The sequence below is a fragment of the Podarcis tiliguerta genome (assembly GCF_965153285.1).
Source record: "Podarcis tiliguerta genome assembly, chromosome: 7".
NCBI classification, from domain to species: domain Eukaryota; kingdom Metazoa; phylum Chordata; class Lepidosauria; order Squamata; family Lacertidae; genus Podarcis; species Podarcis tiliguerta.
In genome coordinates this window covers 29,697,868-29,711,547 of record NC_139540.1, presented here as the reverse complement: position 1 = coordinate 29,711,547, position 13,680 = coordinate 29,697,868, and the positions used below count along the sequence as shown (strand labels likewise).

The 13,680-nt window shown below is 42.6% G+C and overlaps 2 long non-coding RNA genes across 2 annotated transcripts in view; one reads left to right on the top strand and one right to left on the bottom strand.

Annotated features, from left to right (window-relative positions):
* LOC310682543 overlaps window positions 1-13,680 on the bottom strand; it is a 118,999-nt gene that overhangs the window by 28,725 nt on the left and 76,594 nt on the right. The window lies entirely within an intron of this gene.
* LOC310682550 overlaps window positions 5,402-13,680 on the top strand; it is a 28,913-nt gene continuing 20,634 nt past the window's right edge. The window contains exons 1-2 of the long non-coding RNA XR_014513981.1: window positions 5,402-6,786; window positions 8,368-10,629. This is a non-coding gene — a long non-coding RNA (uncharacterized lncRNA). The remainder of the gene's footprint in view (window positions 6,787-8,367; window positions 10,630-13,680) is intronic.

Sequence of the window (13,680 nt, the reverse complement as noted above, 5' to 3'; positions counted from 1 at the left end):
GGGAAGGGCCATAGCTCGGGGATAGAGTACCTGCCACATCTGGAAGTCAGCTGCCACATCTGGAAATCATTTGTTAGCCACCTCTCAAATTTAGAAACAGGTCCCAGTACACACACACACACACACACACATACACACACACACACACACACACACACACATATACACACACACACACATATACACACACACACACTGTGCAGTAAATCTATAATAAACATATTTGCATTATGAATGCAATATGATAAGAATATATGCATGAATAAAAATCAGCTTATATTTTAAATCACTGTTATTAGTAGCTTCTAAAGGATTAACCTGACAACAAAGATAAATGTTGTAGCCTTAACTTTGTCTTTTATGCCAACCCCTCTTCACGCCTAGCTTCAACTACACTGGGGACGCTGACATTATTAGTTGCTCAGCTCTATCAAACTGGAAATTTCACATTATTAAATTACAGTTGCTATGGAAACTACACCATTCTATGATTTTTGTTTTCTATTGTTTGGTGGCGGCATATGAGTAACTCAGCACCGGTTCATACACAAGAGCATATTGCTTGACTGAATGTCTGATGAGGTACTATATAGTTAGAGTAACCTATAGTGCTTTAACTAAACTTATAATAATCCTGCTACAGCACAAGACAGCAGTGAGACATCTCAACTGTTGGCTAAAATATAATCTGTAGCTCACAGAGGGCTGAAGGGAAAAAATGGGTCCTATTTATTTGATTTATATTTCACCTTGAGACCAAGGATGTGGAATCTGTGGATTCAGATGTTGCTGGATTTCAGCTTCCATTATCTGTGACCATTGTCCACAATGGCTGAGGTTGGCTGGCTGTGGTTGATGGGAGTCCAACAACATCTCAGAGGGCAGCAGGTTCCCTATCCCTATCACAGAGGGAGTGTTGTGGATAAAAAGCACATGCTCCCTCCCATTTCCTGGAAATGAAAAACAAACAAACCCAAAACCAGTAGATTGGAGGACTCCTAATGCATCATTTCCACTTTGTAAAGCAGATGAGACAATTTGGAATTGCATATGCAGGGAGAACTTCAGATGGAGACAAGTTCTGCAACATCCCAAGATCAATGATTGCGTCTAGCTGTCAATTCAAGACCGGGGGTGGGGGGTGGGGTGAGTTGTGGGAATCCATGTACCCTGCCAGTAATTTGACATGTTTTGGCATGTGATCTAAAACTCTGAACTTCCATGTAAGATTTTACTTTCCAGTCATTTAATAGCACACTGTGCTATGAAGATGGTATCTCATTTGTGACGCAGATTTATGAACTTGGAACGTTTTGAGCTTGACTGTGTCAGGATGTCACTTGATCAAGTTTTAAAAGTTGTCAGAAGCATTGGATGCACTTAAGGCAACAAGCAAAACAACAGAAGCAGCTGCGAGCTCAGTATGGGAGCAAGGCAAGCTGGTGCTCAAATAGCATCAGGTGCCTTGGGGGTTTCCGTGGGAAGGAGTCAGCTCACAGCGGGAGAGTTGAGTTGTGGAAAGAGATGCTAAAGGAAGCCAGCCTACAGCTATGGTAGTTAGATCTGGCTGGTGGATTCAACAATGGAGGTTAAAAACAACTGACAAATTCAGCTCTTATGCTTATATTAGTGGAAATAGTGTATAATGCATTATGTTTTATGTTATGTATGTTATGTTATCTTATGTTATATCTATCCTGCCATTCATCCGAAAGGATCCCAGGGTGCCAAACAACCAAGCAGCAACAATATAATTAATTTAATTAAAATCTCCCCACCCTTTTTTTAGAGCAGCTAAAAACCTTTTTACTCAGTCATGTACTCTCACAGCTAATAATTTCAAGGATGCCAGGAACAATATATTTCAGCCATCAAATGCTTGGGCAAAACGGAATGCTTTTAAATTCCTACTGAATGTTCATTAAGAGGGCGAAAGGCACACTTCACCAGGATGGGTGTTCCCCAAACAGGGAACCGCCACCAAGAATGTTCTGTCATGAATCAGTGTCAATGGTTGATATTGGGGGAGATGTCCTTTTAGGACCAGGCTTGCATGCAAATTTATATACAGTCGTACCTTGGAAGTTGAATGGAATCTGTTCTGGAAGTCCGTTTGACTTCCAAAACGTTCAAAAACACAAGCGCAACTTCTTATTGGCTGCAGGAAGCTGCGGAAGCCCCGTCGGACGTTCGGCTTCCAAAAATAGTTTGCAAACCGGAACAGTCACTTCCGGGTTTGTGACGTTCAGGAGCCAAAGCGTTCAGGAACTAAGCTGTTTGATTTCCAAGGTACGACTGTATTTCTTAAGTTTTATATACCCCTTGGTTGTAAAAACACACACATATCAAAGCTGTTTACAAAAAGATAGAAACGATAAAACCCAGAAAAAAATTACAATACTTTGAAACCTAGGAAAAGCTAAGAACACTAAAGGAGATTAGAATTCACACCAGCATTTTGAAGCACCTGGGTAGGCTTGCCTAAACAAGATAACTTGTGTGTGCATAAACTGCGGGGAATGTTTGGATGGAAATGCAGAAATCGGACGCAAATGGCATCAGGTGGAATCCAGATCCCTTGTCTCCCTTTCACATGTTCATTCCCCCTGAGCTTGTAAAGGGCCAGTGCCTCTAGTTGATCTGTGATTGTTGTAAAGATCACCTTGATCCTACGCTATCTCTGGGCTATGTACATATAGTAAAATATAATGCAAGGGGCATTCCTTTAGAAGCAAAGTTTATTTCCTTGTTGACATTGTCTTATTATTGAGTCATGCCACACAATGGCAAGCAAAGGCTCAGTTATTGTGCAATGAACCCAGGATTTTTGCTCACTCCAGAGCTTTCCTTAAACAAATATTAAGAGCGATACATGTAATTATGTTATAGCAAATAGAGACTCATCTGTTTAGGCACGGAAGGTTAAGTACTGGGAATGAGATCAGTAGAGGTAGCTGGAAAGAGAATACAGCATAAGCAGAAGACAATTATATGCCATGAACCAAGGAAGGGCCAGCAGAACAACTAATGGAGCACATTCAACAACATAAATACAGTACATCACTTCCCATAAATCACCATCACTAAGAATATTTCACACACCATAGCCTCAAGCATAGTTCCAGTGGACTGAAAGGGAATGAGGAAGCAACATTTGCAAATCATTGCTATAAATTCTAGACACATAAACCCGAAGCCTTCTAGTTGGGCATCCACATAGAGCTTTTATGGTTACTGTCCATCCATTAAAATAATCAAAGCAAGAGGCTCCAGGGAAGAATCTCTCCATCGCGTTGGACTTGCAAGTCTGCAAAAATTCAGAAAGCAGGGGAGAATTAGGAACTACAGTGGTACCTCGGGTTAAGAACTTAATTTGTTCTGGAGGTCTGTTCTTTTTTTCTTTTTTTAAAAATATTTTTTATTAACCGGCCAATCAAATCAAATTAAATCACATCACATAAATTCCGAATTACAAAGCCGAATTTTAAAGTTTGTTGGGGGGGGCATATTTCAAGATCCGAAGGGGGATTCTGATCATCTTCCTGCTACTGCGTTAATGTCCAAATCAGTCCAAATCAGTCCAAACAGAGTTCATAATTCTATCCAGTCTTATCTTGCTGTTTCCACATCACATCTTGTTCATATATTTTCTCTTTTTTCTTTATGATCTCTTCTGATAGTCTCCTTAAGCCGATAAACACCAATAATATGCCTGTGTGAATTTTTCCGTTCTTCCAATCCTCAAATCGAGATGGTTTCCATATATCATTGCCTTCATAGATAACACCACTCCTTCCATCCTTAATCTCGCAAAACTGTCGCTCTTAAGTCCCTCTGAGGAGTTTCACCCACAATATAAAAACAACTCTATTTCTCTCTTTCTCCTCCCAGACTCAAGACCTCCGACAAAGCTTCCCAATATGGCGACGGCATTTTTAACTGCGTCATTCCCAAGCTCTTATACATTCTACGCTCTTCTTAAAACATGCTTTGGTTCGAAAGTTTATCTCCACACAGCCTTAAATCCACAGCTTAAGTCCTTAAAACGACATTTCTGACTCGTGAGGGGAGGGGATTCTTGTTTAATCACATAAGGAAAGGAAGGAAAAATTTTTCCCCCTGGAGGTCTGTTCTTAACCTGAAGCACCACTTTAGCTAATGGGGCCTCCTGCTGCCACCGCGCCACCGCGTGATTTCTGTTCTTATCCTGAAGCAAAGTTCTTAACCCGAGGTACTATTTCTGGGTTAGTGGAGTCAAATCCAGCTTTCAGTAAAATTATTCCAGCTTCTTGCAATTCTATGATTCTGTGAAATAGTCATCTATATCCACCCACTCTAGGTGCAAATGAGATCAAAGTGTGATCAGGGTATTTCTTGTAATTACACTTAAATCAAGGGAGCTCGGTGGAAATACAACATTCTTTGCATGCTGACGTAAGTGTGGCCCTCCTGAGCTAACCAGCCTGAAGTGTAGGAAGAATTCTGGTCCAGGTTTTATAACTTCTACAGATGTCCTCAAGAGATTCACATCGCTTACCTGGAAAGAAATGTCTGCCTGTATATTGCTTTGAGGCCATCACTACAGTACAGTGTTGTTTTAATCCCATTGGAGCAAAGGCGTTCTTTCATTATTGCTGTCCAATGGACATCCAAAACACAAGCATAGACAATGGTGCAGCTAGACCTGGCCCTCAGGGCTGAAGTCCACAGCCAAGAGGAGGCCCAATGGCAGGTGATGAGGCAGCAGCAAACAAGCAGCACCTGGACTGGCCAGTTCCTGCAGCATCCATCCATCCATCCACCCACCCACTCACCCACCCATCCACCCATCCTATTTTGTATCTTAACTATTTTATAGTAAGGGAGGGACCAGATGGGCATGAGTATGGTTCATACACCGCATCTTTTGGGCTCCATGATCACATGCATGTCACATGACTCGTGTGAGAGCATAGGCGGGAAGACACATGTCCTGGTTTTGGGACTCAGTATGTTGGAGGGTATCAGGACGTGGGTGGCACTGTGGGTTAAACCACTGAGCATACAGCTTGCCGATCAGAAGGTTGGCGGTTCGAATCCCCACGATGGGGTGAGCTCCCGTTTCTCGGTCCCTGCTCCTGCCAACCTAGCAGTTCAAAAGCACGAAGTGCAAGTAGATAAATAGGTACCGCTCCGGTGGGAAGGTAAATGGCATTTCCGTGCGCTGCTCTGGTTCGCCAGAAGCGGCTTAGTCATGCTGGCCACATGACCCAGCCGCAAGATGAGCACTGCAACCCCAGAGTCGGTCACGACTGGACCTAATGGTCAGGGGTCCCTTTACCTTTACTATGTTGGAGGGTATGATATACAGTGGTATCTCTGGTTACGAACGCTTCTGGTTATGAACGCCTCAGGTTATGAGCTCTGCTAACCCGGAAGTAGCTGCTCCTGGTTCCAAACTTTGCCCCAGAATGCGAATGGAAATTGCATGCCAGAGGCGCGCGTGCAGCAGGAAACCCCATTAGCGAAAGCGAGCCTCAGGATAAGAACTGTTTCAGCTTAAGAACGGACCTCTGGAACGAATGAAGTTCATAACCAGAGGTACCACTGTAGTGTTTCTCAGATTTAATTGGGGCGGAAAACTTGCTTGCATGCTTGTTTTCCTCTGATGTATCAGGAATATAATATAGTTGTAGTTTTAGAACATGGAGTGACAGTGTGGGCAGGCAGGGGGAGAGAAGAGAAATGTTAATGTTGTGCTTCACAACTAAAATAAAGCATATGGTTGGCTTAGAGGGTGTGCCCTTAAAATTATAAAGGCATCCTTTTTTTTTTACTGTGCGTACATGATGATTTGTGCCCCTGATGGTCTGAGGGCAGCTGTACGCGATCCCACTTTCAGGTTTTGAGATGCTCATACTATTTTGTTTCCATTTGGTTCATGTCCCATAGCTTCCTACTTTAATTCTACAGCTTTTCATACATCCAGTGTTCTCTTTTTTTGATACTGCTTTTGTTGTGCTATGAGAATGCCTTCCACGTGGCATCAAAGCAGTAACAAAGCATTGCAGAACAATGAATCAACTGGAATAGTGTGGGGGCGGTCTGGTCAAAATCCACCTTGCATACACTATTGATTTGTCAATGACATGTTGCAGAATACACCCACAAAAACTCTCCAGCAGCCTAGAGGAGCCCTAAGTCCAGAATCTCACATTACTGAAACCATTTAGCACATTCTTCAGTTCCTTTTTCATACAGCTAGTTTTGTGTGGGAAGAGCTTTGATATTGGTAAAATCATAGTTATCAACCAGTTCTGGAAAATATATTTGGGTGAGTACAGATGCAAGTGACTTCTATCATGTGCACTTCAAGGGTTACAGAGCCTTGAAGAGTAGTCTTGTAGGCAGAAATCCAAAGGGTAAAGCCTTCTCAGACTTCCCTTTGCCTTCTGAGTGTCCTCCCCTGTCTTATGAATTATGGATGATAGTGGACAACCCAGGCATTTATCCCAATGATTTTATTCCTCACCCATTCTCATAAAAGGACGCTGCTAAACATGGGCAAATGTATTAGTTACCCACTGTAGAAAAGTGTCTCTGCTCCAGGCTAATGTGAAAGATGCCCAGATTCCGCTGCATTAAAAAGTCAGTGTGCTGAAGCATGTTAATGGTGGTTATATACTTTCTTTTTTATGCAGCGCCTTCACTTGCAACTTGCAAACTCCTTGTCTGACTGCCGTGAAAAATGGTCCACGGCTCAGTGACTTCAGTTCTGCTTCAAAGTGATTCATTGCTGCAAGTAAGGTATTTTCTCCCCTCGCCCTCCTTTCATTTCCTCCGTGTTGCCATTTGGCAGATGATAGTTTTAGCTGTGCTCCTCAGACCCCCGACCTGTTTCTTTTCTTTTTGCAGTTATCTCACATATAGATCCCGCTTTAGTCGTCCTGGGTTTAAACAGCACACAAAATAAACATGCACATTAAAAATCTGTAGCACATCATGACTCTGTGGTATGTTTACAGGCAACCAGAATGATATGTTCGCATACCAAGAAACTCTGTATTTGTATATCTGGTTCCCCTTTAACACAGCAGTGGAGAGCCTGTGGCTCTTCAGATACAGCTGGACTCCCACCAGTTGTGGCCACCATTGGAAATGGTCAAGGATGATGGGAGCTGTAGTCCAGCAACATCTAGTGGAGCACAGGTCACCTACTACTGTTTTAATGTGTGCATTGAGCTGTTCCTACCAGAATATGCCTCTGCCTCTGTAAGATTTACAGTGCAGTTTTAAACATAGATAAAGACTGACATGTAGAATTCTCCAGTGTTGAGGATTCCTGCAACTGTCATCTATGCTATTAATTGTGACAATCAAACTCAGTCCAATGGAAACAAAAGAAAGACTGGAGGGTGGGTTTCATTTTATTTATTACATTATTTATTTATGATGAAAATCTATTATAACAAATCGCTTTAAGGTTTGCTTGTATGGTTTTTCATGGTTTTAATATTTTCCAGTTGTGCACACCCACCTAATATTTTATGATGAGGCAGTATAGAAATACTTTTTTAAATAAATAATATTTAAAATCTTTCTAGCTGCCCTATAAGACAACATCCTCATTGTTGGGCAGCTTTCAATTATTATTGTTGTCACTGTCATTCAATAAACACACACACAGTTGGACAGACATGAAAACTAAGGAGCGATTACCCACAAATGGAAACAATACACAACCCATCATAAAATAAACAAACTGTCTAAAAACAGGAAATGAAAACTAATATCCTAAAACCGCAGAGACCAAGACATCATTTACAAAAACACATGTTCTTAGCTAATTCCAGCACTTTTCACACAACAGTCATTAGGAACTAATTTAAAGCAGATATGAGGCTTTTAACATGCTTAACATGAGTCAACAGGGTGATGCAGCAGCAATGAAAGCTCATGCTATTCTAGGCTGCATCAGCAGAAGTATAGAGTCCAGAACAAGGAAAGTCATAGTACTGCTCTATTCTGACTTGGTCAGACCACACCTGGAAAGCTGTGTCCAGTTCTGGGTTCCACAATTTAAAAAGGATTTTGGCAAGCTGCAAAGTATGCAGAAGATGGCTGGCCCGGACATCAAGTTTTATCTGCAGAGAATCATAGAATTGTAGATTGGGAAGGGACCATGAAGGTCATCTAGTGCGACCCCCTGGAATGCAGGAATCCTTTGCTCAACGTGAGTCTTGAACCCACATCCCTGATATTAAGAGTCATGCTGTACCAATATATGAACCAGCGAGAGATCTTGCTCTCGTGTCCTCTTTGTGGACTTCCCACAGGCATCTAGGTGGCCACAGTAAGAAAATAATGTTTTACTGATTTACTCAATAGGCTTTCGGTCTGATCCAGCCATAATCTCCAGAAGTGTAGAAGAGGTGAATCGAGACTTGGCAGAGAGCATCTGAACATCACATCATTTGGTTCGTCATATCAAATGACAGGCCTGGCCTGTGATCTTAAATAGATGTCAAAGCCTTTCACTTGACCTGTTCCGGCCTTTTAATACTCAGTAAACGCTGGAGTGTCATTGCACTGGTCCTCATGAAGTTCCACTCACTGTACACTGGCTGAACCCTTGCCTTTCTCTGCAGCAGTATTTATAATAATATGCCCTGAAAATAATGACGAATAGTGAAGCTTTCAGCAGTAGAAAATCAGAACCTTTTCAAGCGTTTCAGGGCTGAGGTTCGTGTGGCAGCCGAAGGATGAAATGTTGAAACTAAAACCTGTCAGGCATTCCTTCTCAATTACAAGCTAGCTCTTGTTAAAATACACTAAAATTGAGTCTGGTTCCTCTCACTAAATATTATCTTCTCAATTAAAATAGGTTCTTTCTCCTTACAGTGTCGGGAAGGTCTGCTATTCAGAACATTTAGGAAGGCAGCAAGGCCTGATTTGTGGGTAACGGCGACAGGGTGCATGTGGCGTCCTGTCGTGAAAAGCAATTTAAAAATGACTTTCATGCAATGGAAAGGTGAATGAATGCAAATTAAATAGCAAAAACCCATAGCTATTTCATCAAGACTCACAGCTGGTAAAAACAAAGATATTCTCGATGACTGCAATGATGGAAATGGACTAGTAGGTTTATGTGTGTTGATTTGGGTATAGGACTCCCAAACTGTTATTCCCATCCCAGGGACATGGGCTAAATCAGTCTTCATCAGCCTAGGGCCTCCTGTTGTTTTGGACTACATCTCCCATCAGCCCCAGCCAGCACAGCCATGTCCAAAACATATTTTATGTATTTATTTTTAAAACCCTAATTGTCAGCACTGGAGTCAGGCATAGGTTCACAGCAAAAATAATAAATCACTCAAGGTCATTAAATCTAAATATTTATTCAAGGAAACATACCACAGCTCAGGCCTAGTGGTCTCAGCAACTCATTTGCTCTTCATATCAGCCCTCATCATATTATCATGTGATTACATATAATCATTTTTCAGTACCTTTCTTCATTAAGACTTTGACTAATTTTCCTATTCATTAAATGTCTCCCAATATCCTCTTTTATTTGTCTACAAAACAATTGAAGATTAATCACAATTGCCATGCCTAACAAATTCTCTTTCCGTGCATACAAAATGGCCACCATAAATCCTAATGGCTTGTTCTTTTCAGTGTTCCAGAGCGACCATTCACTACATACAGTACCTAAAAGCAGCTAGCTCTGTACTATAAAAAGTAGGCAGGCACAGCTAGGCCATAGTCTCAAAAAAATAAATAAATGGAATAATCAAAATGACAGTTTTATGAAATTATTATTTTCTTCATCACTCTGCCACAACTTCCAGACTAGCAGAGAGTAGTATTGTTGCTGTCAGCTCAGTGAGGTAAGAAGTCAATTGCTTCCCACTTGGTTTTTATCCATCCTGTCACTAATACATATATTTTTGTTATGAAGAGTAAAACTAGAAGCATCCTGAACCTTATATTGTCTACTCTTGCTGAGCAGGGCCTTTATAACTCTGGGAAAATCTGAAGCTGCCGTATTCCAGCACAAAGGCTTCTTATTCGTCTTGAATTTAAGACCCCTGACTCTAGGCCTGACACTAGGGTTGCCATATTTCAGAAAGTGAGAATCCAGACACAAACTTTTTTGGCAAAGTTGTTGAGCTTTTTTTTAAATGGAATTCGACAAAATCTAGACTTCCAATATTGGTTGCCATACATTTGGGTTTTCCTGGACATTTCAGCGATTTCCACTCGAACACTGCTTCCAGCTGCAGTATTCTGGCAATTCTACCTGACACAAGTTGGAAGGGATGCCCGTTTCGTGATGGAGGAAAAAGTGCCACAAATCAATCAAAATTCCTGATGCTGTTTCAGTAGTCTATGCGGTATATAAAAAGAAGTCTGATGTAACAAGCAACCTGATTTTTCAGGTTCTATAATGAGAGATTGAACAGTATCTCTAATTGCCCTATTAACATTCTGCAGCATTAATTGTATAATTTGCATATGCATCTTGAATGATTCCAGATGCAGCCTCATGACTGAAGGATACAGGTGTGATTTTGAAGAAGTGAGGAAACCATTTCAGTACAGAAGTATGTCTCAAAAGTCCTGTGCCTGCAATTCTGCATGCAGGTAATCTTCCTTATATGTTGAGATTTAAATGTAATCTGCTTCTAGATTAAGGGCAGTTTCAACAACACAAAAGGAAAGCAACTGCAGAGAATGAATTTCTGAACATTCATCGTGCCTGTTGCTGCCTTTTCTTGGATTGTGAAACTGTAAATGTTTGCAAAATAAACTCTAAGCTTCTTGCTAAAAAGCAGGTCTGATTGATATACCCTGGATATTTTCCCCATAGTCCTAATCCCTTTAGGGGCTGGGAACAAAATGTTAGAAGTTCATTAACCTCTTATGCACAAACCGGATTCTGTAGACTCCTGACAAATTTCATAATGTCCCTTTGATAATTGTAATCAGCTGACAATAAAGCAGCTGCCCAGGGTGCCTTAGATAACAAAGTGTGCTCATCAGGTACTCTCCTTGCATTAGAGGGGCTGCTTTCATAGAGCATAGTAAGATGCTTTCATAGAATTGTAGAGTTGGAAGGGATCATGAGGATCGTCTAGTTCAACCCCTTACAATGCAGCTATCCCATACGGGGATCAAACCTGCAACCTTGGTGTTATCAGCACCATGCTCTAACCAGCTGAGCTATCCAGGCTTCCAGTCCCAGCAGGAACACTCACATAACAGCCCAGAAACCTTTAGTGGCAGGGAATCAAATGGCACCAAAAGAACAATCATGTACCACTGTATCATATAAAATTCACTGGGGATGCAGGTAGAGCTGTAGTCTAAACCACTGAGCCTCTTGGGCTTGCAGATCAGAAGGTCGGTGGTTCGAATCCCCGCGACGGAGTGACCTCCCGTTGCTCTGTCCCAGCTCCTGCCAGCCTAGCAGTTTGAAACATGCCAGTGCAAGTAGATAAATAGGTACCACTGCGGTAGGAAGGTAAATGGTGTTTTTGTGCACTCTGGTTTCCGTCACAGATTGTGCCAGAAGCGGTTCAGTCATGCGGGCCACATGACCCGGCAAGCTGTCTGTGGACAAACGCTGGCTCCCTCGGCCTGAAAGCAAGATGAGCACTGCAACCCCATAGTCACCTTTGACTAGACTTGACCATCCAGGGGTCCTTTGTCTTTTTATTTATAAAATTCACATTTCCAAAATACTGGGAGAATTTTTTTCCAGAAATAATGTATTGATATCCACAAGTTTAATCTTCTCTGTGCATGCTTGGAATTTAAGCTGCCTGATGTCTGCCTGACTACCTGGCTGATTTGCCTACCAGACTGCTGCCTTCCTGCCTAGCCTAAGGTACCTGGATGAGTGCCTGGCAAATCTGACTATGCAGACAGCTCTTGTGCAGAGTAGCATGCTATTTCATGGCAGGATTCCATGCCCACTTATGAATAAAACAGACAAATGGAAACTTGGCATTCATTTTTGTGGCTACAAGACAAGCTGCATGGTTTGTTGGAGGGTGCCTAATGCTGCATCCCTAGGTTGCTTCTGTGGAAGGCAGTCATGTTTACAGGAATGAGATGGGCAGTGGAATCCTGTGCATTCTTCCTAAATTGTTAGTCCTACCCAATACAGTGGGGTTTACCCACCAGCAAGCCCATTTAGGATTGGAGCTTTACTTCTTGCAAGAACATCTGCTTGGGACTGGGATGTAAAGCTGACATATGAAGAAGGGGCTTAAATAATATAGAGGAGGAGAAAGAGAGAAAATGATTAATGAATGCATCTGTTTGATATCAGACACTGGGTACTTCTCCACGGCACACTGAAATGAAATTTATAATAATAATAATAATAATAATAATAATAATAATAATAATTTATTTATACCCCACCCTTCTGGCTGGGTTTCCCCAGCCACTCTGAGCAGCTTCCAACAAAATATTAAAATACAGTAGTCTATCAAACATTAAAAGCTTCCCTAAACAGATGTCTTCTAAAAGTCTGGTAGTTGTTGTTCTCTTTGACATCTGGTGGGAGGGTATTCCACAGGGCAGGTGCCACTACCAAGAAGGCCCTCTGCCTGGTTCCCTGTAACTTGGCTTCTCGTAGTGAGGGAACATCCAGAAGGCCATCAGAGCTGGACCTCAGTGTCCGGGTAGAACAGTGGAGGTGGAGACGCTCCTTCAGCTATACTGGACTGAGGCCGTTTAGGGCTTTAAAGGTCAGCACCAACACTTTGAATTGTGCTTGGAAACGTACTGGGAGCCAATGTAGGTCTTTCAAGACTGGTGTTATGTGGTCTCGGTGGCCACTCCCAGTCACCAGTCTAGCTGCCACATTCTAGATTAGTTGTAGTTTCTGGATCACCTTCAAAGGTAGCCCCACATAGAGCACATTGTAGTAGTCCAAGCAAGAGATAACCAGAGCATGCACCACTCTGGCGAGACACTCCGCGGGCAGATAGGGTCTCAGCCTGGTAAACGGCTGCCCTGGACACAGAATTGACCTGCGCCTCCATGGACATCTGCGAGTCCAGAATGATTCCCAGGCTGTGCACCTGGTCCTTCAGTGGCACAGTTACTCCATTCAGGACCAGGGAGTCTTCCACACCTGCCTGCCTCCTGTCCCCCCAAAACAGTAATTCTGTCTTGTCAGGATTCAACCGCAATCTGTTAGCCACCATCCATCCTCCAACCACCTCCAGACACTCACACAGGACCTTCACTGCCTTCACTGGTTCTGATTTGAAAGAGAAGTAGAGCTGGGTATCATCTGCATATTGATGAACACCCAGCCCAAAGCCCCTGATGATCTTTCCCAGCAGCTGCATGTAGATGTTGAAAAGCATGGGGGAGAGGACGGAACCCTGAGGCACCCCACAAGTGAGATCCCAGGGGTCCCACCACCACTTTCGAACACAGCCCAGGAGGAAGGAGTGGAACCACTGAATAACAGTGCCCCCAGCTCCCAGCCCCTCTAGACGGTCCAGAAGGATGTTATGGTCGATGGTATCAAAAGCCGCTGAGAGATCCAGCAAAAGTAGGAAACAGCTCTCACCTTTGTCCCTAGCCCACCAGAGATCATCAACCAGTGCAATCAAAGCAGTTTCAGTCCCATGATGAGGCCTGAATCCCAACCGGAAGGAATCCAAATGG